Source organism: Passer domesticus, chromosome 20 (genome assembly GCF_036417665.1).
Source record: "Passer domesticus isolate bPasDom1 chromosome 20, bPasDom1.hap1, whole genome shotgun sequence".
Classification (NCBI taxonomy): domain Eukaryota; kingdom Metazoa; phylum Chordata; class Aves; order Passeriformes; family Passeridae; genus Passer; species Passer domesticus.
The window spans coordinates 84608-111041 of record NC_087493.1 but is presented as its reverse complement, the minus strand read 5'-3'; the positions used below and the strand labels follow the sequence as shown (position 1 = coordinate 111041).

At 53.2% G+C, this 26434-nt stretch overlaps 3 long non-coding RNA genes across 3 annotated transcripts; 1 reads left to right on the top strand and 2 right to left on the bottom strand.

Moving 5' to 3' along the window:
- Window positions 1-16793: 16793 nt before the first annotated feature.
- LOC135284312 (uncharacterized) lies at window positions 16794-22058 on the bottom strand. Its single transcript, XR_010349738.1, has 3 exons — window positions 17690-22058; window positions 17505-17599; window positions 16794-17259 (listed from the first exon to the last, which is right to left on the bottom strand). It is a non-coding gene; the product is annotated as an uncharacterized LOC135284312 (long non-coding RNA).
- On the top strand, window positions 17809-23035 carry LOC135284311 (uncharacterized). Its single transcript, XR_010349737.1, has 3 exons — window positions 17809-18271; window positions 18842-18940; window positions 22950-23035. It is a non-coding gene; the product is annotated as an uncharacterized LOC135284311 (long non-coding RNA).
- LOC135284310 (uncharacterized) lies at window positions 22514-26297 on the bottom strand. Its single transcript, XR_010349736.1, has 6 exons — window positions 26171-26297; window positions 25345-25521; window positions 24611-24770; window positions 23859-23993; window positions 23138-23250; window positions 22514-22723 (listed from the first exon to the last, which is right to left on the bottom strand). It is a non-coding gene; the product is annotated as an uncharacterized LOC135284310 (long non-coding RNA).
- Between the last annotated feature and the right edge of the window lie 137 nt (window positions 26298-26434).

The window sequence follows — 26434 nt, the reverse complement described above, 5'->3', positions numbered from 1 at the left end:
AGAGTCTGATTGATTGTCAGCCATGAAGGGTCTTGATTTTCATATCTATTCAGACTGCATGAGGAGGTACTTGGATTCAGTGCCAATTGGAGATTGCATATATCAATGAATTAACAGGAAAAATACCTAAACAGGATCTGAAAAATGTTTTCTGTCTTTAAATAGAATATATTCAGTTTGAATAGGCTTCTGAAATCTCTCTAATTAACCACAAATTCTTTAAACACTTAAATAAAATTATTCCCAGAGGATGAGCTTGTTAAGGTGTTCGGAATGTTAATGAGCCCTGGGACACTGAATTCCTTAACTAAAGAACTGAAGGCTGAACAAGCCTCTAGAGCAGTGAAATCCAGCAGCAGCCTCCAAGTTGCTGAGGATGTCAGCAGCCCCCACTGAGGCCATCCCTGCCCAGAGACCGTGGGGGAATGGGCAGACAAGGACAGCGTCCCTGGGGCTGGGCCAGCAGAACTCAGAGGCACCAGCGGCTCCAGCTGGGAAATGGAGTGTGGAATGTGGCTGGGAAAGCCCTGCCTGGGCTGTGCCAAGCAGGACAGACAAGGCCCTGACTCTCATCCCCCAAACAACTCTCTCAGTGAGACATTTAAAAGGAATTACAGTTGTTTGTCTTTTCTGAGTTGGATGTACTGGAGAAATACTGACAACAGATTCTCAGGAGCTCAAAACAACAAAACAGCCTTTACAGGGAACTTTAGAAAATCAGAAACACTTTAGAAAAATTTTTCATAGGACATTCAATCACCGAAATACACTTCTCAAAGCATTAACTTGGCCCATTCATCTTTACAAACTCTAAGCGTGTTCCATTTTAATTTACTCAATATTTTCAAATGGATCGAAATAGAAGACAGAAAGGGAGAAAGACAAAAAAGATATAGAGCAGCACACACAGAGCTACCAACTCCTGGATTCCAGCGGTGTTCATATGGAAATTCCAAGAGGAGGTCAGGTCAAGATGTGTGCTTGCCTTGTGGTCAGCCTTCAATACCCCTTGATCTTCCTGGGCCCTTTCCCCAGGTGGGACTTGGGCTCATTTGGTCACTCAGGAGCTGGGCTGGGGCTCCAGAGGTGGCTGTGGAGCATTGCCTGTGCTGTGCCAGGGACTGGCAGCCACTGCTGGGCTGGGATAGAGGCTCTGGGGGGATTGGGGTTCCAGGGCAGGGCAAGGCTGGATCTGCCCCTTTCTCCCCCACACACAAAATGTTTGGAGCCAACAATCTCCTCCATTCTGTCACAGTAGGCAATGTTGGAGGTGAAATCCCAGTTCTGGCCATGGGCACCTGGATGTCAAGGACAGTTCTTTTCCATTGGAAGCAAAGCACAGAGCCCCAGTGTTTGGAAGGCAAGTGAGAGCCAAGGCCTGCCAGAGTTGTCAGTAATGGCAGATTTTTCTGGGAGTTCTCATTGGATATAGGGAATTTTGGAGGTGGAAGCCCAGTGGTGGCCATGGGAGCCTGGAGAAGCAGGACAGTTCTTTCCCATAGGAAGGAAAGCACGGAGCCTTCCCCAGGCTTTTGGGGACAGATGGGAAATGACCATGAAACCATTGCCAGCCAGACTTGTCCTGGCAATATTCCTGTGGGAACAATCCCTGGATATAAGGAAATTTGGAGGTGAAATCCCAGTTCTTTTCCATGGGTGCCTGGAGGAGAAGGAGAGTTCTTTTCCATAGGAAGGAAACCACAGAGCCTCAGTATTTCAGTAGGAGGTGAGAAGAGATTCTCAACATGTCAAGGACTGCTGGACCAGTCAGGGGACCTGGGAGGCCAAACCAGCCAGATCTGTACTGTGTTCCCTTAGTTTTATGGTGCCTCATAGTGTCACAATGATGCCTGGGTTCCATGAAGCCTTGCAGTGTCACAATGGTCCCAATTATTCCATAAGGCCTTGCAGTGTCACAATGGTCTCCATGGTTCCCCAGGCCCTACAATGACACGCGACTCCTCTGCTCCATGAGCCCTGCAATGTCACAATGGACCTTTGCACCCTGGATGTTTGCGGTGTCAGAATGGTCTCCTTTGGCACCCCAGTGCCACAATGGACCATTGATGACAGGAAGCCTCTCTGTGTCACCCTGGAGCTTTGGTTCCATGCAGCTCTGCAGTGTCACAATGGTCTCCTTTGATTATCCAGTATCACAATGGACCACTGATGACATCAGGCCCCACAACGTCACAATGGACCTTTGGCTCCATGCAGCCTTGCAGTGTCACAAAGACCTCTTGGTTTCACAAGGCCCCATAGTATCACAATGGTCCTCTTGGTTCTGTGGGGACCTCCAGGGTCACAATGGTCTCACTAGTTCCATGAGGCCTCACAATGTCACAATGCTTTGCTTATTCCATGGGGCCTCATAGTGTCACAATGGTCTCCATTATTCCATGAGTACCCTCAGTATCACAATGGTCTCCTTGCTTCCATGGTGCCCCTTAGTGTCACAATGGTTCCTTGGTTCCACGAGGCTGTGAAGTCTCTTAATGGTGTCTCCATGGTTCCATGAGGCCTTGCAATGTCACAATGGACCTTTGGCTCCATGGAGTCTCTCAGTATCACAAGGGCCCCTTGGTTCCATGACACCTCAAAGTGTCATAATGTTCTCCACACTTCCATGAGGCCCCAAGTGTGTAACAATGGACACCTGGTTTGATGGGTCCTCTCAGTGTCACCACGATCCCTACATTCCATGGAGCCACACAGAGTCAGTACTGTTCCCTTGGTTCCAGGAGGCTCAGCAATGTCATAGTCCTCTCCATGATTCTATGAGGCTCTGCAGTGTCACAATGGTCCCTCGGTGTCACAGGGGCCCACAATGTCACAATGGTCCCTTGGTGTCACAGGGCCCCACAGTGTCACCATGGTCCCTTGGTTCCATGGGCCCTGTGCTGCTGCATTCCCCCCTCCCCTTCTGAGCCCTGCCAGCTCAGAAATGCTCCTTGGGCCTTGGCCTTGGCCAACAGCCCCTGGGCTCAGCTCCTCTGCAGCTCAGCACAAACACTGTCTGCTCCAGGCACTGCTGCTGCCCAACCAGCTCCTGGTTTCTGTAGGAGCAGCCCTGGGAACTGGTTTTGTTCCCTCAGTGGCACAACATCCCTGTTCTCACACTGCCAAAGAAAGCTGTTGATGCCAAGTGCGGCCAGGATGAACCATTGCTGTGACTGAAGCCCCTCTCTTGGGGCCCTACAAACAGCGCTCCAAAAGGAGCCCCTTGGAGCTCTCCTGGGCCAGCGACTCCCTCTGAGTGGGGCCTCTCCCAGCCGGGAACTCGCCCGTTTGCTGCACTCAGGGATCCCAAACAACGAGGGAGCCTGGGCCGATCCCCCCACTCCTCCAGCCTCAACCCTTCACCTGCTGGGTAGATGCCAAAGCATCCACAGGGAGCATTTCCTGCCCTCAGGGGAATTTCTCACAGGTGCCTTGCACTGACTCTTTGTGTCTGTGTGCACACAGGAGTGCCTGTGCTGGGGAAGTGTGGCAGAAATGCTGCTCTCTGAGGGGTTGGAGTGCCTTGGATAGCTGAGTCAGTCAGGCCCGTAAGTGAGGTTAAATCATAAGCTGTAAGTGAAATTAAATGCTGCTAAGAATTGTTCTTTTGCTAAGTTGTTACATTTAATATAAGTTATTAGCTAAGTTAAATATTGTTACATGTTATTCCTCTTTTAAATTGATAAGTCATCGGTTATAAGTTAGGTTAAATACTGTTAAGTGCTGTTCTTTTGCTTCATTGTGAAGTTTAAGGTATCAGTTAAGGTTAAGGTATAAGTTAAGTCCTGTTAAGCTTGAGCTCTGTTTAGTCCTGTTCAGCTTTTAGGCCGTATTCCTTTTGTCCTTGCCTTCACTGTCCTGTTGTCACACACACACACACACCACACACACACACACACAGGGTCAGGTCTTGGTTTATTTCTGGTTTGATTGTCGGGATTTTGTATGGTTTTGTTGTTGCTTTGTTTCCTTGGTGTGCCTGAAGTGTCCAGTCAAGAGTGACTCTTACCAAGGAACTTTGTGGTGCTGTCACTTAATATTAAATCTGGTTGTTGCTGATCTCTTGCTGGGGATTTTTTCAGTGCTCTCAAGCCCTCGTTTGTAACAGGGTGAAGGAGCCCTGGCCCAGGCTCTGGCCCTGGGGGACACGGGGACGCTGCCGGGGGGTCCCTGTCCCCCTGTTCCACCCCCCATGGCCCCGGCCCCCCGTCCCCGTGTCAGGCTCTGGGGTCAATCTCATGGAACATCCTCTGGGAGAGGCTGCGGCGCTGGGGGCGGGGGGACCCTGGGGGACAGGGGACCCCGCTGTGCACGAGCAGCGTTGGACTGCTCTGGGGGAACTGTGAGGGGGGCTGGGGCAGAGTGACCTCCCCAGTGACCTCACACAGCCCCTGTGACCTCACACAGCTCCTGTGATGTCACAAAGCCCCTGTGACATCACACAGCCCATTTGTGATGTCACAGCCCACATTACGATGTCACAGTTATTGTAGTGATATTACACAACCTACCCTGGGATGTCACACAGCCATTTTGTGATGTCACAACCCCTCTCTGATGTCACACAGATACCCTGTGATGGCAGAATCCATTCTATGATGTCCAGCCTATGATGTCACAGAGCCTACTCTATGATGTCACAGGCAACTCAGTGATGGCACACAACTGCTCTGTGATGTCACAGCCTGCTCTGTGATGTCACAATGCAGCTTCATGATATCAAAGGGCCAGTGCTGGGATACCATTCTGTGATATTATAAATCTGCACTGTGATGTCACAGAAGATTTGGTGATGTCACAAACTCACCATGTGATGTCCCAGTCTGTTCTGTGATGTCACAGCTGGCTCTATGATGTTACTCCATCACGCGGTGATGTCACAACCCACTGTCTGATGTCACAGAGTCACCTTCCATGATGGCAGAGGCTACTCCATGGCCTCACACCCTACTCTATGATGTAACAGACAGCTTTGTGATGTCACAACCCCCTCCGTGATGTTACACAATCCTCTCTGTGATGCCATACTGCCACTCTGTAATGTCACAGCACACACTTTCACATCACAGCCTGCTCTATGATGTCATACAGAATCCCCTCTGTGATGCTGTTGCTACTCAATGACCTCACACAACAAACTCTGTGATGTCATAGCCCAACCTGTGACCTCACACAGCCCACTCTGTGCTGTCACACAGCCCCTTGCTGACATCACAGCTGCTCTGTGCTTCTAGGACACAGCCACAGAGGTGCCGCTGTGACACAGCCCCCTCTGGGACATCCCCCAGCCCCTGCCAGTGCTGAGCCCCTCTCAGCTCTGTCTGTGCCCTGCTGGTGTCCCTGAGCTGCCCTGCCAGTGCCCCAGCCCTGCTGGGCTGTGCACAGGAGCTGCTTCTGGCCAGAGCTGTCTCTCTGCAGCGCTGCCCTTGCCAGGAGCTGCCTCTGGGCCAGGAGCCCGGCCCAGCTCAGCAGCACAGACACAGCACAAGGACTTTAATGACCCTCTGGGGCTTTGGTGCTCTTTGTGTCTGCAAAAGTTGGCTGTGTCAGGGCCTTGCAGCTGCTGCCCATCCCTGTGCCCTGTGCAGCCCAGGCTGTCCTACGGTGTCCCTGCCCTGTGCCTCTGTCCCTGCAGGCTGTTGTCATCCCCCGGCTGCCCCACCTGGCTGGCCCCTTCCTTTGCTGACAGCTCTGCCTCCTGCCTGCCTCTGCCTGCCCACACAAAGCCTTGGGCTGCTCCAGGGTCCTTCTGGGGGATGTGTTGCATCCCAGCCCTGCCCTGGGAGGGGAATTCTTTTCTCCTCATGTCCAGTCTGGGGCTCCCCAGCTGCCCCTGTGTTGTGTTCCACCACAGTGAGGGGCGCAACAATTCCCTCAGGGCCCCGGAGTCTCAGACCTCAGGCAGGCACGGATGACCAACAGGGAAAGGATGGCAACAGGATGGATCTCTTTTAGGAAAACCCAGGATCCTTTATTGTGCCAGGGAACCAAGACAAGAAATGAAGGGGGTGGGGTCATGGGTTTAGAGGTGAAGTTTAGGGTCGGGGTCCAACAGCAGAGGGAGCAGGGGACTGGAAATGGGTGGATCGAGGAGGACAACCAAAAAAAAATCTAAGCTGGAGACATTGCAGTAGAATTTAAACCAATAAGGGTACAGAAAAGGAACAACATTCTGGGCCCATTCCTTATTTTACCAAATGGGGTGGAGTGTCTTTTCCCGGGATTGCAGACGGACACCCCACAGGGTGGAGGGGTGGAATCTGCTTTCAATTACACCCATCGCCCGATGGTGTCTGTCTGGGTAGAATCCCTACCTCATGGGGCAGGGGCACTCCACACCCTTGGTGCCATTATTTCTTTCTCTAGCTGCTTTTTACAAGAAAAACTCCTTTCTGATACAACCCTTCATTCCCTCCCGGACTACTCCTGTTCTGTCCTCAGACACCACACCACTGAGCCCAGATCCATCAGCCTCTCCATGCTGGTTATGTGATGAGGCCTCCAAACCCCATCTTGTGAGATTTTTCAGTATTCTCCAGGTCTATGAAAATGGAAAAATAGTGGTCAAAGTTATTTTCTCCCAAATCTTGCAGTGACAGAACAAGGGTCAGTATCTCTAAACTAAATGAGGGTGGATTTACATTTCTTAAAAGGAGGAAATATTTTACAATGATGAGAGTGGCACAAAACTGCAACTGTTTTTCCAGAGAAGTAGATGCCTCATCCTCGGAATTGTCCAAGAGCAGGAGCTTTGTGCAACTGGACCCATTGAAACCCCCTCATCCCAAAGGACAGAATTCCTGTTGTGTGGGTTCTCTGATGTGCTGGGTGCCCTCACAACGCTTCTGGCCAGAACGTCTGCTGAGGGCAGCCAGGCTGCTGCAGGGGCAGTGACCTCACAGCCATCACCATGGCAGCCCTGTCCCCTGGGCCTGGCTCTGCCTTTTCCTCTGCCCCTGCCTTGTCTCTGCTGGCATGAAGAGTTTTCTCATGAATATCTTGTCCCCAAGGTGCAGGGGCCAATGGCTTCCCAGCCAGGCTCCTGGAGCAGAAGTGGCTTTTCAGAGCCCAGGCAGAAATGAGCCCTGAGGCAGCAGCTCTGCAGTGCTGGCCACCAGGCCGGGCTGCCAAGGGAGGCTTCTGGCCATGCCCTGCAAGCAGCTGCTGCTGCCAAGGTGCCTTTGGTGCCTCAGGCTCTGTCTGGCACAGCTCCCAGCACGGCACTCTGCCCTTGTGCCCGAGCCCTTCCCTGTGCTGGGGCTGGCCTGGGGCTTTTCCTGCAGCGGGACCTGCCCTGCTCCTGGCATAGGAAAGGCAGTTCCTGCTGGAGCAGGAGGCTCTGCCTACAATGGGCTCCAACAACTCCAGCCAGGCCGTTTGCAAAGCCCCCAGTGGGAAATGAAGGAGGAGGGTCATGCTGCTTTTCGGGTGAATAAAGCTGAAACCAGCCTGACTTCTCCATCCCAAAGTTCAACATCCTCAGAGGGAGCTGAAGCTGTGGCAGAGCTGGAAAAATGCCCAGAGAAAGGAACAACCAAGGGACAGCAATGAGAGCTTCTGCAGAGCTGCTGAGCTGGCCCAGCCTGGGCACATCTGACTGACAGGGCAGCACTTCAGACTAGAAAAGCCCCATCCCAGATTTTAACAGCAGCGTGTCCTGACATTTCCCTTCTTGGGGAGTGTGGAGATTCTTCCCTGCAGTGGAGACACCCCTCAAGGTCACTCCTCAAGGCTACACCAAAGAGATATGCCCATGATCATTGGTCTGGGGGAGAGACATCAATCTCTGTTTAATTACTGGTTTTGTTTTAATACAGTTGCTTTGAAATCACTTCGGAGTGGTCTATATAAATTAATATGTTACTCTTATATCTTGGTGTAAAAATTTCAGATTAAGATAATTTTGTCTCATCATTACCATAGTAGATACTTACATAAATATCTTTGGTTTGCTATCCTTCATCCTGTGGGACAAATTCTATAAAGGCTTAATTCCACTTTGATAATTCTTTACACATGAAGGCTTGAAAAGTCTGGAGATGACATTGGAACCAGCTCCTCCAATGCTGTTCTCACAGAAAGAATTTCGAAAGCCTGGAGGTCCTTGGGGGAATTTGGGTGTGGATATGGCACTGTGGTCAGAGAGAGATATAACAAGATAAGGTTTCTCATTAATTGGTCTGGGAACATTTAGGGAGCTGGAGAGAAAGAATTGTAAACTATCCACAGGTGGTATTTGTAATAAGATGTTTTTTTCCATAAAGATGTTTAATGAATGTGTTGATTAAATGACCAATGAGGTCCACCTGTAGCAAACCAAGGTATGAAAGAAGAGGATTGAATAAATAGGCAGCTTTTAGCCCTTAGCTTTCTGGTCCGTGTCATCTCTGAATCAGTGATGACATTTGGGAATCTATGAGGGCTATTGGGGATCCTCTCTGCACGTTGTGTCCTAAAAGGAGCTTCTCTAGTAAACTCTGCCTGAAGCTCCCACTGTGCCTATGACAGGAACCCCTGTGAGTGTCTGGGACATCCCGGCTCTTTGGCAGCCTGGGGACTCCTGGGATGTCACTGTGGAGCCCCCGTGACAGATCGGTGCCTTTGCAGCCCAAGGTGCCCTGGGATGTCACTGTGGAATGGCTGTGACAGCCTCTGAACACAGGGCTCTTTACCATTCCCAGAAACCCCTGGGAGGTCTCCATGGAGCCCCTGTCTCTGCCTGTGACATTCCAGCTCTTGAACAGCCTGGAGACTCTTGGAAAGTGACTATGGAGCCCCTCTGAGTGCCTGTGACAAATCTGATCCTTAGCAGGCAACCATCCCCAGCCCCCTGGTGCTATAGCCAGTTTCCATGGCAACCATCAGCAGCCCCTTGTTGCTATGGTCAGTTTCCATGGCAACCATCCCCAGCCCCCTGTTGCTATGGTCAGTCCCTCGGCAGCTCCATGCAGACCCCATGCCAGGGGTGGGTGCCATGGACACCAGCGCAGGCCTGCAGCCAGAGCCCATTGCCATGGCAACCATTGGCGGTCCCATCCCCAGGGTCATGGGATCCCAGATCCACAGAATTGGCTGAGCTGGGAGGGACCCATCAGGATCCTGGAGTCCAACTGCTGGCCCTGCACAGGACACCCCAACAATGCCAGCCTGGGCCTGGCAGCGCTGGCCAAATGCTGCTGGAGCTCAGAGAGCCCTGGAGCTGGGAGCCTTCCCTGGGGAGCCTGGGCAGTGCCCCAGCAGCCTCTGGGGAAAAACCTTTTCCTGAGATCCAACCTGAGCCTGCCCCGACTCAGCTGCAGCCGTTCCCTCCAGTCCTGTCCCTGGGCAGCAGCGGGAAGAGGTTCCCACAGCCCCAGCCAGGGACCCGCTCCCAAGGCTGTTGCCATGGCCACCAGGGCTTGGTTTCCACGGGCTGAGGTTTAGGACTTCGGGTCCCCAGTTTCCTGCTCCCGCTAAAACCGCGCTGCCCTCACTGCCCTCCCACCTCCCATCGAAAGCACAAAAGGCAAGGATCACAGGCTGGGATAAGAACAATTTATTGGGAATAGCAACAAGACAAAGAACAAAGAGCAACAGAAACAATATCGATAACAGCAGGGAAGAAGAGAAAGGATTTGCAGGAAAAACTACATTACCACTGACTGCCTCTACCCAACCATGTTTATCCTCGCTCCTGGGAAGGACACCCTTCTCTTCAGGGAGACAGGGAGTCTCGTTCGTGCTCCTGGCACTGACTAGAGATGGGAGTGAATGTAATGACAGGGCCATGGCCTGACCCTCATGTTATTTGATCCCACATCATGTCGTTGGCAAGGGTAGGAAAAGGTACAGGTGTCTTCCCAGCATGTATCACAGGGACCATCGATCACCAGGGCTCTTCCCAACGTGGGTCTTACAATGGGGGATGAAGCTGCAACTGGGCATGAAGCTCTTCCTGCAACTACGGCATTTGCAGGGCTTCCCTTACTGGTGCCTCTGTTGGTGTTGGGTCAAGTGAGAGCTCTGGGTGAAGCTCTTCCCACACTGGGGACACTCGTAGGGCCTCTTCCCAGTGTGGATGCGCCAGTGGGTGATGAGGGTCAAGTTGTGCTTGAAGCCCTGCCCGCAGTCGGGGCAGCGGAAGGGCCTCTCCTCTGTGTGAATCCGCTCATGCAGGAGGAGATTGGAGCTGGTCTGAAACTTCTTCCCACACTGGGGACACTTGTAGGGCCTCTCCCCGGTGTGGATGCACCAGTGTCTGATGAGGTTGGAGTTGTTCTTGAAGCCCTTCCTGCAGTCAGGGCAGCAGAAGGGCTTCTCCTTGGTGTGAATCTGCTCATGCAGGAGGAGACTGGAGCTGGTGGTAAACCTCTTCTGGCACTCGGGACACTCATACGGCTTCTCCCCAGTGTGGATGCGTTCATGCCTCACAAGTTCTGAGCTGCACCTGAAGCCCTTCCCACATTCCCCACACTCACAGGCTCATTCCCCAGTGTGGATCATCTGGTGGCAGAGAAGGTGGGAGCTCTGCCTGAAACTCTTCCCATACTCCAAGCACTTGTAAGGCTTCTCCCCATCATGAAGCTGCTCATGGGAGAACAGCTTTGAGCTCTGGCTGAAGCTCTGTCTACCTTCCTGGAACAGGGTGGGTCTTTCCCCCTCAGAGCAACCTGGGCTGGATTTGCAGGCCCTCCTCCTGTGGGATCTCTGAGGCTTTTTCTCCCCCTTGGGTTTCTGCCCTGTGGCATCGCTCAGAACAGCCTCTGCCATGAGGTTCTGCCATGGGGATTTGTCCTCCCTGGTCTCCATCCTCAGATCCTTGTCTGGGGGAGGAAGGACAAGGAGAGGATGGGATTTGACTCTGTGCAATAGGGAAGGGGAAGGAGATCTCCCCAGTGCATCCCCAGCAGGATGGCGTTAGCAGCGAGGTTGTCTTACAGCCATGATGGGCCGGAAGATGGAGCAGGAGAGAGAGGGAAAGTGTGGTAATCGGCGGAAGAAATGCGGCACTCAATATGAGTGATCAGCAAATCTCAAAACTTTATTGATAGGCACATACATTTATATTGGTGTTAATGAGGTTAATACATATTGCAAAAGGCGAGCTCATTATTGGTTAGTTACTTATCAGCTAACTACGCCTACCTTATCATTCTTGAGGCTACTATGTTGCAGCTGTTCACATATTTTCTTCATGTTTCTAACTAACGATCCTCTCCCCCATCCTGATGTTGCACCAAGGGCACAGTGCCCTTGCCAGGTTTGGACACTGACTGCTGACTCCTATACCCATCTCCTTCATCCCTAACTAACGGTATTATGTCAGTGTGACCTTTGTTAGCTAGCCAGCTGTTCACAAAATCCTCCACAGGAAAGGGGCAATGACTTCTGCCTCACCTGTCTCGGTGTCACGGGGCTTCTTCCTCTTCCTCACAGCCACCCCCTCCATTCGGCCAAGGTTTGGGAATGGGAAATCCTGGTTTGGGGAAAAACATAATGTATGAGCACATTGGGTTAGGGGGTTCCTCCTGCCCAAGTCCATCTCTAGTGCTGCAGCACATCCACAACGAGCCCCTGTGAGCAACCTGCACTCCCAGAGCCTGGAGCACGCTTGCTTAACCTGCTGATGGACAAGGCCAGAGACGGGTCTGTGTGCACAGCTCCAAACACAGTTTATTGCAATGCAGAGGGTCCAGGAACAGATACAAAATGGGGCTGAGGACACAGGGTTTGATAAGGGGGGAAGGGGCGGGTCTGAGGGCCAAGGGCCAATGGGAACTGAGCACAGGTGGCGCAGAGGAGGGGCAGCCAACTGGGGAACCAATGAGGTAACAGGGGCGGAGCATTGCAGTAAACCGGGACCAATGGGGGACAAGAGAGGAGAGAACATTCTAGGGGGAGTACATATAAGGAAAAAAGGGCAGCTGGACTGGGTGATACCAATGAAGCCTGCTGCATTCACATGAGCCTGCAAATGCTTATGGTGAGACCATTGTCCTCAGAGGGGTGTCTCTTTCTGACCCTGGTCACCTTTGCCCTGAGGTATTGCAGTTCCAATGTTGGCCCCTGTGCCTGCACACTCTAGAAGTCACTGGGAATCTGGTGCCCGTGTAAACCCCCAAAACACCGAGATTTAGTCCCCCAAAATACACAAATGACCAAGATTCGGCAAAGAAACCAACCCTGGATTTCCCCTCTCTGGTCTCTCCACTTTGGGCTCCTGGAGGCCCCCCTGTCTGGGTTGCTGCGGGTCAGGTTTGTATTGCTGTTCCCCTCTCTGGACTGCTGGGGCTGCTGGCAATCCCACAGGTTCCCCTTCTCTGGGCTCACCACTTTGGCATCACAGGCATCCCAGGGGTCAGCACTCTCCGGGGTCCCTGTTTCAGAGTCCTGGGATATCCATGGATCCCCCCTGTCCATGCTGCCAACATGTCCAGGCTTCTGGAGCACCCCCAGCTCTCGCATTGCCCGTTTCTGCTCCCCCCAGTGCCGGTTTCCCTGCCAGCCCTGCCGGTCCCGGGCGATCCCCAGGTGGCTCTGGGCTGACAGTGCAGCCCCTGGGCCGGGCAGAGCCAGCCCCAGCACGGGGGGACCCTGCATCCTCCGCTGCCTCGGCAGCCGCGCCCAGCGCCGGGCACAGAGCTCGGGCAGCCCCCGACGCCCCCTGCCCAGGGAGCCCCGGGGACCCCCGCAGCCGGGGCCGGCTCTGAGCGAGGCGGCCCCGAGCCCGGCTGCGTGGCCAGGGGGGCACGGCGAGCCCGGCGCCTCTGTGCCAGCGCTTCCCCCGCTCTCCCTCAGCCTTTGCCCGGCCCGGCCCCCGAGCACAGAGCTCTGCCCGGGGCTCCCGGCCCGAGGGGCGGCTCCGGGCCCGCCCGGCCGCTCCCGGCTCCCACAGTCCGCCCGGGGCCGCCAACAAAACATCCCAGCACCAAATCCACAAACCAACCCCTGCCACCCTGTCCTGCTGCGCCTTCCCAGGGACCCCAGCCCCGCAGCAATGCCCCCGGTGCATCGGGACAAAAAGCTGCTCCAGCCCAGCCCCTCGGAAGCCCCAGCTGCGGCCCGTCCCTGGCACAGCGATCCCGGCAGCTGCCCCGCTGTCGCAGCTGCGGCTCTGGAGCAGGGAGGCTCTGCGGGACCCCCGGGCTGGGCCCCCTCCCAGCCCGTGCCCGCCCCGCGCCTTCAGCCCGGCCTCTCTCGCTGCTCCGGCTCCTGCACAGTGCCCGCTCTCCATTCCTTGGCCCCCTGGGCTCTCCTCTGGGGCTCCTACAACACCCGGCAATGGAAGACAATCGATTCTGGTGCTCCCTGGCCAGGCCACAACTGAAACTTTGTTCCCTTTGCTTGGCTGCAGAGACCCCCAGGGCGTTTTCTGCACACAGTCCCAGCCCCCAGCGCTTGCTGAAGGCGCTCCCTGCAAATGTCACTGTGCCAGGGCCCTGTCCTTGCTGTCACCTGCTGGGGCTGACCATGCACAGAGCTCCTGGACTTGCATTTCCAGCTGCTGTGCAGCCAAAGCTGAGCCATCTGCAGCTGCCTGAGTGCAAAAACTGCAATAGGAGCCTCTCTCCAGGGGGAAATCTCCCCTCCTGTGCTAGCCCGTGGCAATGCTGCCATTCTCTGCTGTTGCTGCTGGGGCACTCGGGGCTCTGGCTGAGCAGCAAAGGTGACCCTGAGCCAGGAGCTTTCCTTGGCTGCAGCAAAGCCTCGGCACACAAAGCCCTTCCCGGTGCTGTGCCCTGTGCCAGCAGGGATTGTACCAGCCGAGCTGACCCGAAATTTCTTCTCCCAGGCAGCTTTAGGACACGCACCATGGAGAAGCCAGAGCCCAGTCTCAGCTTTGCGCGGTGCTCCAGAAGAATCCTGTGTGTGAGGCAGCCTGGGAACAGGGTTTGGTGTCAGGGGAGGGGAGCTCAGAGCCCTTTTCTGCCCTGTGAGCTGAGGCTCTGCATTTCCAATGGCTCTGCAGCTGCCAAAGGGGCTCAGCTGAGAACAGTTCTGCTGAGAGTCTGTCCTACACCTGCTTTTCCTGCAAATGGGCCCAATGAACCCTCATTTTTTGCAGCCCCAGGCCTTGCGTGAGTGCAGGTGTGACAGTTGAAGGATGGAACAGCTCTTGTGGGAGGGTGTTCTCTTTTTCTTGTTTTGGTTGTTCTTTTGTTTATTTTGGTTTGGGTATTTTTGTTTTGCTTTTGTTGGTTTGTTTGGTTTTATTTTTTTTTTTTGTGGTTGTTTGGCTTTCTTTCTTTTTGTATGGGTGGTGGTAGTTTTTTTGTTTGTTTGTTTGTTTTGGTATGGTTTTGTTTGGCTATTTGTTGGGGTTTTTTTGTTTGTTTGTTTTTTGTTGTTTTTTTTTTAACGAACTTTCCCTGTCATCTCTGGGCAGAGCTCTGTAACTGTGTCTGACACTTGTCTGTGGCACTGTGCAGGTGGCCAGGGGGACCTTCCCCGAGCTGTGTGCAGAGGAATCCACATCAGCCCAGGCTGGGCTGGGCAGTGGCCGGTCAGTTCCATGGACTGGACGCGGCTCTGGACGCTTCCCTTGGAGCGTCTGCAGGGAGGGAACACTGGGGCTGTCACTGCTGGGGTGTCACACACAGGGGAACACTGGGGCTGTCACTGCTGGGGTGTCACAGACAGGGGAACGCTGGGGCTGTCACCGCTGGGGTGTCACACACAGGGGAGCGCTGGGGCTGTCACCGCTGGGGTGTCACAGACAGGGGAACGCTGGGGCTGTCACCGCTGGGGTGTCACACACAGGGGAACGCCGGGGCTGTCATCGCTGGGGTGTCACAGACAGGGGAACGCTGGGGCTGTCACAACTCCTGCCCTGTCCCCAACAGCTCTGCCAGTGCCTCGAGGTGACACAAAGGCTGAGCCAAAGGGTGAGAATTGCAGAAGGGGCTGAGCTGGCAGGGGCCCATTGGGATCACCAAGTCCAGCCCCCAGCCCTGCACAGACCCCCCAACAATCGCAGCCTGAGCAGCCCTGGGAGTGGTGTCCAAAGGCCTCTGGAGCTCCGGCAGCCTCAGGGCTGTGCCCATTCCCTGGGGAGCCTGGGCAGTGCCTGAGCCCTCTCTGGGGGAAGAAGCTTTTCCTGATCTCCAGCCGAGCCCTAACCTGGCCCAACTCCAGCCATTCCCTCAGGTCCTGTCCCTGCCCACCTGGACAGAGATCAGAGCTTGCCCAGAGCAGCTGTGGCTGCCCCTGGATCCCTGGCAGTGTCCAAGGCCAGGTTGGACAGGGCTTGGAGCAGCCTGGGATAATGGAAGGTGTCCCTGCCCATGGCTGGTGGTGCGATGAGATGAACTTTAGGGTCTCTTCCAAGCCAAGTCATTCTGTGATTTTGGGAGAGATGCTGAAGCTCTGGCTCAGCTTTATCTCCCCAGATGTCTGGGCCCAGCAGCAGCCATGGGTGGGATCATCTCCTCCTCCCTCTCCCTGTAGCTGGAACTCACCCAACAGCAGCAGCTGAATAATGTCCCTCATGGGCAGTGAGTGCCAGAAAGGAATGTTCCTCCTTGGGGAAACACATTATCCTTGGAATTCAGCAGAGCATTGAAATGGCCCCCTTGGCACCTCAGCACCACTGACATCTCCTCTTACTGTACTTGGCCCGGGAGATCTCCCGGAGCAGCTGCAGAGGAGTCGCTGTCAGGACGAGGGACATTTATCAATGGTTGATGTAGATCAAAACAAGCTCTGGCATCATACCAAATATTTATTTGTCACTGGGAAATAAATGCAGATGTCCCCATGCCACAATCTCAGTCCCCCCGGGGTTCCTTTGTTTAGTTTTATCCCCTGATATGGAGACACAGGAGCTCTCCCAGCTGGACAGGGTGTCAGGAGTCCCTTCCTGAGCTTGACACCCTTGGGGAGGGTGAACAAGGAGGTTCCTTGCTGCAGGAGACTGTATGGGTTTTGGAAAGAGGCCAGACCTGGAGAAGCTCCTTCTACAACCCCTCAGCACCGGCAATCTCACATCTTTATTTGTGTGACTGTCTTGTCAGGGCAGGGAGAGGGGAGAGAGGAGCCTCCTTTGGGCAGGGAGAGGAGGCAGAGACACCAAAAGCAGGAGTCCCAAAGGGATCTGGGCAGATCTGGATCCCATGGCTGCAGTAGGTGTGCCATTCCTAAATCCAGTTTGGGAGAGCCACGGCTGTGTTGCTGTGTAAGCTCTGAGGTATCTGCTGGTGGGAGGTGTTCAGGTTCATCCTGTTTGCATCCCCAGTTCCTGCAGAGCCGCTGTTAAACAGTGCCAGGAGATGCTCCTGGCACTGACCCTGGCATGGCTCAGGCCTCAGGTTTCCTCCATCAATCCCACCTCAGAGCTTCACTCTGGTGGGCAGGTGTTAGTGGGTCAGGAGCAGCACAATCCAGAGAATTGGAGCATGGTTTCATGTTGGCAGTTCTGGGAATGGGTTTCTCTGGCAGGATGCTGGACACCAGGGATTTCTGCCCTCCTTTCTCAGAAGAGTTTGGGATTCTCCTGTTAGTGCTGTTCCACAGCTTCCACCATCCCTACTCCTTTCCTTGACACTTCCCCAGCTCCCAGTGTCCTTTCTGAGGGGGAAGAAAGGAACATCCATGGTGGCACCACCTGGCTGCCTCGGACTCGAGCTGCTCCTGGAGTTCCAGCGTGTCCGGCACAGCCGCTCTCCGTGGGGCTGGGACTTGGTTCAGGCCCCACAGTCCCTGTCAGTGGCCACTCCCCGCTGGGCTCACGCTCTGGCCGTGTGGGGCTCCGAAGGGTCAGCGGGTCTGGCTGAGCAGTCCCAGCTCTGCAGCTCCTGACTCAATGGGGTCCCGCAGTCCCGCTCGGTGCCGTGTTGCCAACGGGGCCCTGTTTTGGGGTGGCCATGGGTACCTGCTGTTCCTCCACCCTCAGCAGCCCCACAGCAGAAGGGTTCTCTGGGAGCCCAGGTAAGGGATTCAGCTGTGGAATTCCCTCTGTCTCCACAGCATCTCTCCCAAAAGTCCTTTGGGCTCCCTGAAATACTGTTTCCTGAGGTGATCCATGCCAGGGAGTCCCAGGGCCTCTGGACCAGTCCCAGTGGGGTGTTTTTGCCATTCCCAGTCGTGGTCACTTCAGCTTCTGATGTGCTCAGGCCTAAGTGGCAGCCTCAGCCAGAGCTGGGTTACAGGACAAAACCTGGGCATTATGTGACTAACACCATCAGTTTTATTGAGCTAAAAAGAGATGACCCATATGATTCTGCTGCTGTTTAAAACCAAACCAGCTGCTGTGGAGACTTCCACATAATCTTGTGTAGTTACCTGCAAGAAATGCATCATTCTAAGAAATTTCCCCAATTGACATGAATAGAGGCTTGTAGGATATTTTAGGGGAAACCCTCCAAGCTGACAACTGTACTCTGGCCAATCCCTGGCCCCTCCTGGCCAGGAAAAGTGCCATGAGACCCAGGAGTTTATGTGCTAAAAATATAATCAAGTCACTTTGGCTTGCTGATTTGGGCCTATAAAAGCTGGACCTGCATTTGGAACAAATTTGGAGAACTCACCTATGGGTGGATGCACCACATGAGATTTTCCCAATCTCTTGGAAGAGTTCTCCAGGACCTTGCTGTGAAATGGGACCTTTCAGCAACTGCAGACTCTGGATGATGGTAAAGTATTTAGGCAACTGGTGATGTGTCTTTCTCAATCCCTATCCTTTCTCTCCTATAATAATGATTTAGTGCATTACCTTGCTTCTTTTTGCTTGTTGCTAAATCCAAGCATGTAGTTTTATTGAATGCATAATTTAACTTTTGTGTTGCCTTAACACTCCCAGTAAATAAGACCATTCTTCCCATTGGTTTCTGTGTTCTTTAAATCACCCCAGTCAGCTGGCAGAACAGGTATCAGAACCTGATGAAAGCCAGGCTCTGCTGTGATCTAGCTGGGCCCCATGGAATGAAGAGGGCCACTGTCAGTCCCTGGAACCCATGGAAGCAAGGCTCAGATGTGAAAAAGGCCTGCACCCAAGAGCCCCTCATGGAACCAGGGCTGCAGTGTGTCACTGAGGGAGGGACCTCATGGCAGCAGGAGAGCATTGTGAGGCTGTGCAACAACAGGGCACCAAGGTTCCACTGTGACTTGACAGAACCCCATGGATGTGAATGGCCCCAAACCAGGCCAAGAGACACTTCCCAGACAAAGCCCAAGGAGAGGGATTTGCTTTATTCAGCACACCGGGTGTGCGGGGATATCTCCTCCTGACAGCGCACACAGGAGATTACAATATATGGTTATACTCTATGCATATTCATGTTCCTCCTCAGAAAAGGTGAGGTTATGTAAACGATTTCTCAGCACTCATTACAATCATTAGCATACACGAGGCACAGGCACAGTGCACACTGGTGATGGCACTGAGGAAGGCTCCACGACTTCCTCGGGGGTCTCCTGATGAAGGCTGGACATTTTTATCGCCGTGCCCTTTTCACCTTTCTCCTCTAGGCATGTGCAGTCTCTTGTTGGCAGTCTCAGCAATTTCCTCACTGGTTTTAGCAAGCTCTGCCCTTCATTTCTGCCAGTTTTGTTCCCTATTTCTTGCCAAGTTTCATCCTGTGTCTTTAGCTTGTGGCTGAATTTTTGCAAGCTTCCATTTTGAGTGCAATGTCTCTTATTCTTGCCCAAGTATGCCTAGGCAGTGCTTTTAACCCTTTCACAGCCACGGACTGGAGAGCCACTCCTGGACACTGGGAATTCCTGCAGGTGCCTCCACCTTTGGAGCCAGTGAGGCTCCAACCTCGCTGTGAGAGGCCCCAGCTTTTACACTGTTAAACAAACAAGCTGACATCAGTGCTAGTGTGGGAATAACTGGTTTAATTCTCCTGTTTGGCTTCTTCCAAAGCCTGGCCAGGACTCAAGGAGGAGCCAAGGGAGGTGACTTTGATCCCACAGCCCCAAACAAAGCCAGATGGGGCCTTGTCCAGTTTCCAAACACAGAAAGGTAAATCCATGTTTCATCAATGAACACATACAGAAATCATATTGCTAATAATGATTCATTAATGAGCAGATACAAAGATAACATCTGGTTGGAAGGTTCATTTAGAGCTCAGCTTTGGCTCAGGGCCTGCTGTTTAGGCCACAGTCAGGGCCTGATGAGGCCTCAGGACTTCAATCAGTGCTTTGACCTACAGATGAACTGCAACCTTCAAAACATTTTTTTCAATAATAGAACCATAGATTTAGGTATAAGGCATAAAGGCATCAGGTCTTGTTCTTCAGCTAAGTGCTGTTCAAGTTCATTACTCAGAGCTATAATTTGCATTCCTTTTAAAAGAGCCCTAATTAGCTGCTCTTCTCTGTTCTTTATCAAATGCTCCTTTTTTCTTGAGACTATGTCTGTTTTTAGACATGTCTCAGTACTCAATTTCCAGCACAAGGTGTCACAACAACTCTAACATGGATTCATAACACACCAAGTGCTCACATTGCAATGATTACAGTGACTGCCACGAATGCATTTCACAGCAGCCTCCAATTTGGGAGCCAATCCCACCAGGAAGAATTTTCTTCTTTCTGCCACTCTTGTCCTGATCTTTCTGTCAAGGGGATTGCTGACTGTTGGACCTCAAACCCAGCACTGATAGACATCCCTGCAACATTCCTGTCCTAGAATAGCCCAGGCTCCTCCCTGGCCAGCAAGCAGATAATCCAAGGCTGTGTGGTTCTGCAGAGCCCCGTTCGTGTTTGTTGAATCTCACAGGATGTACTATTGGATATTTTCACAGCATCATTTTTTGTTTAGTCTAATAATCAATTTAGCTTGTTAATGTAAATTGGGGGCAGCTGTGCACAGCCAGGGGTTTCCATTTCCCCAGTGGGCTACTGTTAAGGGCATGGAGCACACCTGGGAGATGGTGTTTCCATGGGGACAGGTTCCCATCTCCTCATTTTGTCAACTGCTCTTTTAACAACCCTTCACCCATTTAACCAATCCTGCAGCTTGTGGATTGTCTGGGATATGAAAAACCCAGCAGTCTTAATCACTGAATTTTTTACAGTAACAGACAAAGCATTCTGCATCACAGTATCAGCAAACCCTGTAAAAATAGCTAATTTCATTCCCTCCTCCTTTTTTCATTGTATACAATTTCAAAGGTTTACCTCTGACATTAGGGTCATGGCCAATCCTTTTCTGTAGAGTATTTAGTGTTACATCCCTGAGCAGCCAAAGCTACCAAATCAGTATTGTCAGCACTATTTAACATTATTACTATTTCATACGTAGATATAGGTATTGATATAGAAATATAGATATAGCTAGATAGGTATAGACATACATAGAAAATATATATATATATATATATCTTAAGGTCTTATTATACTATAAATATGTACATAATTATTTATCATATTAATATTTCACTTGCACAAATGCATTGGAGCTCAAGATTAAAACCTTCTTCTGTTGCTCCATGTGGGAGCATTCCAACAAGAATTGTTCCTTCTGAAGGTGCTGCTTCCAATGTACTGTTAACAAATTCATCTTTGTCTGCCCAAACCCACAAGTCCTTCTCCTTTTCCGTATGCAATTTTTGGATACATTTTAAGACATCCAGGGGTTCAGCTTCTTTTAACCAACTGCCCCACTGCTCACACAGTGCTGCAACCTCAGCCCACTCCAGAGCCAGCCAACTCCAGGGAAGGGCTTCCCATCCGGGAATTTCTGATGGCACTGATTCTTCACATTTACATTTAACAAGAGACATTTTGCTGTGATCTGGCCAGACTCTGCCAGTTTTGTTTTACCAGTGGGCAGGGTCAGCACCAAAGACACAGACTCCAACTGAAGGAATCAGTGTCATTTACTGCAGCTCAAAGCAGCAAAGGATCACAAAAGGAGCAGCTCAGCAATGCACCCAATCATCAGCACCAAAGATTGCCTACAGTGATTAAGAAAGATCCAGCATCATTTACCCTCAGACTTCACCATCCCCCAGATCCACACAGCAGCAGGGGAAGCTGTCCCAGCCAAGGGCTGCAGAGCCACTCCTGGACACTGGGAATTCCTGCAGGTGCCTCCAGCCACAGCTGAGGCTCCAACCTCGCTGTGAGAGGGCCCAGCTCTGACAGTGCTGAATGAACAAACTGACAGCACTTCTAGTGTGGGAACATCTGGTTTCATCCTCGTCTTGGATCCCTCCCAAAGCCTGGCCAGGGCTCAAGGAGGAACCAAGGGAGGTGACTTTGATCCTTCAGCCCCAAACAAGGCCAGATGTCAGATTTCATGGCCTTGTCTGGCTTGCAAATACAAAAAGATCAATACATGTGTCACTAAGGAGTGGCTACATCTACCACAGTGCTAATGACCATGCATGTTTCATTAATAAGCAGATACAAAGATAACCTTTGGTTGGAAGGTTCATCCAGAGGCCACCTTTGGCTCAGGGCCTGCTGTTCAGGCCTTGGCACTTCAGGGACGTGGTTTAGTGCCGGGCTTGTCACTGCTGGGTGACCGGCTGGACTGGATGAGCTCAGAGGTCTTTTCCAACAGAAAGGATGCTGTGATTCCATTATTATATCCACTGCATTCAGCTAGGTCTATTTGAGCAGCATTACTTTGCTCCAAAAGTGTTCAGCTCCTGTGGCCTATGGTGGCAGCTGCTTCAGCTCCTGGTGCTAAGCTGCTCGTGCTGAACGAGACGACTCGGAGAGATGAATACAGTCCATGCAATTTCTTCTGGGACACAGAGAGGGGAGGGTGTGGAAACAGGAGCATTGTTTGGTGAGGCCTCCTCTCTGCCCTTCATGGCTTACAGCACTTTGAACCAGCCAGGAGCTTTCTCCAAGAGTGCAATGGAGCAGCTGTTCCTGCTCCTGGCTCTGCCTCTTCCCAGTCTCTGACCTTGCCTGGTTTTGTCCCTCTTGCTGTGCCCTCTCTTCCCCCAGGGCTCAGTGGCTGCTACCCAGTACTGTAGGACTGGCACAGATCCAGTGGTCGAGACCCTCCTTGCTGTGGCCTTGGAGCTGCCTGGACACAGCAGCCTTTTCCATATGGAAGCTCCCCATGGACAGGGAGTCTCCATCTCCGTTCCTTGCACAACCTCCAGGAGCCCAGGGCTGCCATCTCAAGTCCCTGCTGGCACTGGGGGCTCCCAGGTGCCTCAGGCTGCTGTGACACCGCTGCACACAGGAGGGAAGAGTGGCAGGGGCTGTGCTGAAAGTCAGCTCCATGTGCTGCTGCTGCTGCTGCTGCTGTGGGGTCATTTGTCCAGCCCGGCCCCAGAGTCAGGGATCAGATCCAGGCCCTGCTGCTGCTCCCTCGGGATCAGTCCCAGTTTGGGTGTTGCTGTCAGGGCCAGCAGGAGCGGTGGCTGGAGCAGCAGGTGCTGACAGTGGCCCAAGCCCCGGGGCTGGAGGGGCCCCTGGGCTGGGCTGGGAGGGAGCTGCCCCTTGTTCTCCCTCTGCCCCAAGCAAAGCTGGGCTGGGCACAAGTGGGGCAGCACAGCCACCAGGGAGCCTGCGAGTCTCTTCCAGCCCTGGCTGCTCAGAGTTTGGGCCTTGGAGCCTCAGGTGGCCAAAGGCAGCTGCTCCTGGTCCCTCTGTGTGTGCCCCTGTATTCAGCTGTGCTGCTCCATCAGTCTGTGCCCAGCAGTGGGGAAAAGCCTCAGCCCTGCAGGGCCAGGAGCTGCCTGGCTCTGCCTGAGCAGCTCAGCCAGCGGGAAGGGAGCTGCTCCACACGGGAACCAGGAGAAAAGGACACTTCTTTTACAGGACATGTTTTCTATTTAAAAGAAAAAAAGGGAGAAAGAAAAAAATTGGTAAAATTGTAAAAGATAAAAGTAAAATCTAAGGGTTAGTGAAAAAACTTCTGTAACTTTGCATTAAGAGGTAAAGGCTCTATTTAAAAAGAGAACTCAGGTATTTACATTGTAAATGTGCTGATGGCATGGATCCATCTTACTGACTTCAGCAGCCTTTTAAAAGATTTTGGGCTTTGTTTCCAACAGTGTTTCAAATTGTGGTCGAAGCAAGAGGAAATTGCTGCGTGCCCTTCCAGCTCCAAGCAGCACTGGGAATAAAAACTGTGTCAAACCCCAATCCTTTAGAAGATGACCTTCTTTCTCCCCCTGTTAATGAGCTGCACATTCCCTTTGAAACTGTCAGGGATTTCTCAAAGACACAAAGTCCCACTTACAGCTTTTTGCTCTGGTTTGGAAGTGCAGAAGGGCAATTCTCCATCCAGTAGCTCCAGACTGCACTGCCTCAGGAACACGGCCCACTCGCCACGTTGGCCCACTCGTGGCACTTCTAGGGGAGGAAGAAAGTGCAACTGCACAATTCCAGCCAATAAAGAAGGAAGAATGGGACAGACAAAACATCCTGTGGAGATCCAGGCATTTAGATTGGACTGGGAGAGTTTGGGTTCTTGCCAATTGGATGTGTGTCCCCAACTGCAATCTCTTGCCTTGCACCTGCCAAAGCAGAAAGCTCAGGCGCTGTGCTCGGAACAGGCTCGTCTGATGCAAAGCTGTCAGAGCAATGTGAGGGCAGAGCCAACCCAGCTGTGTCCAGGGCTGAGCCAAGCAGAGCCCTGGCAGAGCCCAGAGCAGCCTCAGCATCTGCAGAGCCCGGCTGCAAGGAGAGAAAGCAGAAACTGCCCGTCAGCTGAAGGCTCCTGTCCCCTTGTCCCAGCTGCCCACGGTTCCCAGGCTGTGCTGGCTGTGCCCAGAGCTGTGCCCAGAGCTGCCCATGAGTGCTGCCTTTGGGAGCAGAGCAGGAGGGCAGGACATGTGCCCAGCCTGCAGCCAGCCATGGCACATGCAGCCCTCAGCAGCTGCACAGAGCGGGATGCTCCTGTGCTCACTGCCATCTCCCAAAAGCTCTGATCCCATCATGCCAAGCAGACAGGCACCCACCTCATGCCATCCATGGCTGGAAGAAAAGCTGGTCCCAAACAATGTCCTCAGCCTGCTCCAAGGGCACGGCCCATCCACGCCACAGCTGCTCCCAAGCATTTCCCGATCCAGACTGAACCATCTAGATTGCTTCCTCTAGGAAAACAAACAACAAATTGTTGAAAAGAGGTTAGAGACAAAAAGGGAAAAGAAGAACAAAGGTAAAAATCATATCTCTGTCAGGGCCTTGAGGAAGGCCCAACCCCTACATGCTAGGGAAAAACCCAGCCATGGCTGAGGGAAGTCCGCACTTTCTCTCTTCCCCCCTGCACTGCCCCCAAAATAACCATGATCCCAAAGCAAACAAGGGCAGTGGAGCAGCCCAAGCCCTTCCTTGCCTGCACAGCAAAGCAGCTGTGCACAGGTTCTGGAATCCCACCTCTGCTCCCATCACGGGGGTTTGTTTGTGTTGGACTGGCTGCCCCAGCCCCAGCTCCAGCCTGGGGCACGGTGGGTGCTGGGGGCTGTTGGCAGGGCCAGGAGCCCACTCCCATTTCGTACCCACCCCAGCCCATCCCACCAGCCCTGCCAAAAAGCAGCTGGGCAGCCGACTGAAGAATTAATTGCATCTGCACCAGCAAAGGGGGAACCTTTGCTTCCCAGCCAGGCTGGGCAATGCCCAAATCTGGGAGCATTTCCCCAGGTGTGGACTCATCTGCAAATTCCCTGTGGAGTCTGGCTTTGAAGAAGGTGCCAGAATCAAAGTGCATCACCTTCAGCTGTTGGTGGCCAGGTAGAGGAAGAGGTTGTCATCCTTGATGTCATCCTCGCTGTCTCCTGCAGCAGCAGCCCCACCTGGTACAGCTTCTCTGGGAGCTCCTTCTCCTTCCCTGGGCTCAGACCAAGCTGTCAGGGCTCTGCCCAGGATCCCAGCTGTCAGGGAACCAGGACAAGCAAAACCTGCTTGGATGGCAGCCACCAGTGCTGGGCAGAGCAGCTCAGCTCCAGCACAAGGGCTGCATGTTCCCATCCCATGACCCTGGTGCAGTGACACAGGCTGGGTTCCTTTGCTTCTCATTGCCAAGGCATGTGTGCAGCTGTAACTTACCAGGGCCCTGGATCACAGTGTGCCTGTGACTCTCTCCCTTCTTCTAGGGCAGATGAATATCCTGCATCCAAGGATGACAGAGCACCTCTTCTAATGAGGGTCTGTCCAAGGAGTGCATGGATAAACACCACCCGATCAGATTTTGGCACTCTGGGCAGAGAAACCAGAAACTGCCCGTCAGCTGGAGAAGGCTCCTGTCTGCTTTGCTCCACTATTCTCCCTGCCCAGGCCATGATGGATGCGCTCAGAGCTGGGCCTGAACTTTCCCATCAATTCTTGGTTTTGGAGGAGAGCAGGACATGTGCCACCTCCTCAGCAGCTGCCAGAGCGGGACGCTCCCGAGCCCGCTGCTGTCTCCCAGCACTGGTATTTCCCCCATGCCCAGAGAAGAGGATTCACCTGGAGAGAGCCGTTGTGGCAGCGAGAGCTGGCCCCAGCTGATGTTCTGGTCCCTCCTGAAAGGCATCTTCCCACAGACCATCTGGTGCAGCAGGATGCCCATGGACCAGATGGTAGCTGGCTTGCCATAGTACCAGCCAAAATGGGTCCATTCCGGGGGGCTGTATGATGGTGTTCCTGTGGAATACAGATGGAGTTCATCAGGGGGATGCTGCTGCTCCCAGAGCCTGGCCCCAGCATCCCTGGGTGTGCAGGGGCTGCCCCAGTGACACACAGGGGGACGCACTGCCCTCTCACCAGCACCTGGGACTGGTGTACAAACTTTGGGTTGGAAAAGAAGCCACTGGTGTGGGAAGGGGACAGCGGAAGCCCTGGCTAGGCTTGACCATGACACGCAAAGGAAAAACCCACTGCGTGCTGGGGAAAAACCATGCCCTCATTCTCCCTGCCTACATTGCCCCAAACATATTATGAAGCCAAGGCAAACAGGGCGAGTGGAGCAGTCCAAGCCCTTCCTCTTGCCTGCACACCAAACTGGCTGAGGCACAGGTTCCAGCCTCCCTCTCTGCTACCCCCACCCACAGGTGTTTTTTTCAGACTGGCTGCCCCAGCCCAGACCCAGTCCTGGGCACAGTGGTGGGCAAAGGCTGCCAGCAGGGCTGGAAGATGACTCCCCATCCACCCCTGCTCTAAAGCAACTCAGCTGCAGATTCAGTCCCCTGAGTGGCAGCAAAAGGGAGAATCCCCGCTTCCACACCCAGCTTGGGCTGTGAGATGTTGGGCTGTGAGATGCCAGGAGGGGGAGCACAGCCCTGTGTAGGCTCACCTGCAAAGTGAGTGTAGGCTGTCTCTTGCAGCTAGGTGCCACAGCCAAAGTCGATCACCTTTGCCTGCCCGGTGGCCAGGTCAACCAGGATGTTCTCTGGTTTGATGTCACGGTGCAGGACCCCGCAGCTGGTGCAGTGCCGCATGGCCTCCAGCACCTGGCGGAACAGCTGCCGCGCCTCCTCCTCCGGCAGGAACCCCCGTGCCTGAATGAAATGCAGGAGGTCCTGAGACTGCTATGGCTGCTCCAGCTCCATCACAATGT